Source organism: Elephantulus edwardii, unplaced genomic scaffold, assembly GCF_000299155.1.
Source record: "Elephantulus edwardii isolate Elephantulus edwardi_28Jun2011 unplaced genomic scaffold, EleEdw1.0 scaffold00019, whole genome shotgun sequence".
Lineage (NCBI taxonomy): Eukaryota > Metazoa > Chordata > Mammalia > Macroscelidea > Macroscelididae > Elephantulus > Elephantulus edwardii.
The window spans coordinates 1,561,413-1,563,229 of NW_006399769.1; positions in this window are offsets into that span (position 1 = coordinate 1,561,413).

Below are 1,817 nucleotides of genomic sequence, written 5' to 3' on the forward strand. Positions count from 1 at the left end.
GATTCTGAAGCTCTATCCAACATACTTTGGACATGTTGCAAGGAAGGACCAGTCCTTGGAGAGGGATGTGATGCTTGGCAGGGTGGAGGGACTGCACAGGAGAGGAAGACCCTTGATGAGATTGATTGATTCTATTGCTAGGGTAATGGGGATGGGCACGTTGTAGACAATAGGATTGGCAAAGGATAGAGCAGAATTTAGGGCTGTTTACATAGGATCACTATGAGTCACAGATGACTTGACAGCACTTAACAACAACAACAACAATCAGGTGTAAGTAAAGTCCTGCTGAAGATTATGAAAAATTTCCTGGGATAGCATATCCACAGGGAACTGTCAGAAATTCTTATTGGATTCAGAAGAGGCTGTGGTACAAGGGATATCATATGGATCCTAGCTAAAAACAGAAAATACCTGAAAGTTGTCTATTTGTATTTAATTGACTATTTAAAGGTATTTGTGTGGATTATAACAAATTACGGCTAACACTGAGAAGAATGGGACCTATAGTATTCCATTTTGTTCATGAGAAAACTTATATCTAGACTATGAATCTTCTCTCAGAACATAGCAAGGGAACACTTGTGTGCCATCAAGTCAGAGCCAACCTACAGGTGACCTTTCAGTGGGTTTTCAGAGGTAGTTAATCACATGGGAGGAGATTGCTCATCCTTCTCCCATAGAGCAGCTGGTGGATTCGAACTGCATGTCTTTGGGATTGCAGAGTATCTTCTTGCCACTAGGCCACCACTGCAGGGTTTGAATGGGTATTCTTGTCATTTCAGAAGTCCAGAGTGAAGGATGCATAGTGGAGTGGACTTGGAAGGGAGAGATTGTATAACAATGAAAGAGTTTTGCTTTTTCTTTTCAAGAAGAAGAGTGAATTGGGGGGAGGGGGTGGGCAGAGAGGAAAGTGCAACAATGAATGACTGGAAACCCTAAGTCTCTGTGAACTTTCATTAAAATTAATTAAAAAGAAATTGGAAAGTGTCTATACATTTTTTTATCCATTCTTTGTACTTATTCAACCTGTGTGCTGAGCAAATCTTTCAATAAACAGCATTATATAAAGAAGAAATGTGGCATTATGACTAGTGGAAGACTCATCAACCACCTTTGTTATTCAGACGACACAACCTTGATTTCTGAAAGAGAAGAGAATTTGAAACAATTACTGCAGGAGACCATAGACTATAGCCTTCAATATGGATGGCATCTCAGCATCAAGAAAACAAAAATCCTCACCTTGGACCAATAAACAACAGCATGATAAATGGAGAAAATATTGAAGACATCAATTATTTCATTTTCTTTGGCTCTACTATCAACATCCATGTTAACACCAGTCAAGAAATCAAAAGACATATTGCATTGGTAAAACCTGCTGTCAAGGACTTCTCTAAAATGCTAAAGAGCAAGGATGTCAGCTTAAAGACTACTGTGTGACCAGTCCAAACAGTTGGTTTCTATGCATGTGAAAGTTGGCTAATGACTAAGGATAACAGAAGGAACAGTGCCTTTGAGCTGTGGTGTCGGAGAAGAGGACTGGTTATCCTATGGACTACCAAAAGAACAAATCTGTCTTGGAGGTGAAGAATCCTTGAAGGGTTAGTGAAGGGAAGTTTGCTATGCGAAGAAATATTCAACGAACACCTGAGGCCCTTGAAAATGAGGGACCCTTTATGAAGGCGCAGGCTGAAAAAAGGTCAGATCTAGTTCTAAGAACTATTCCACATCAACACTTTTTTAAAAATTTTATTTTATTAATTTTAATGAATACTTACAGAGATTTTGGATTTCCATTCATTCATTGTTGC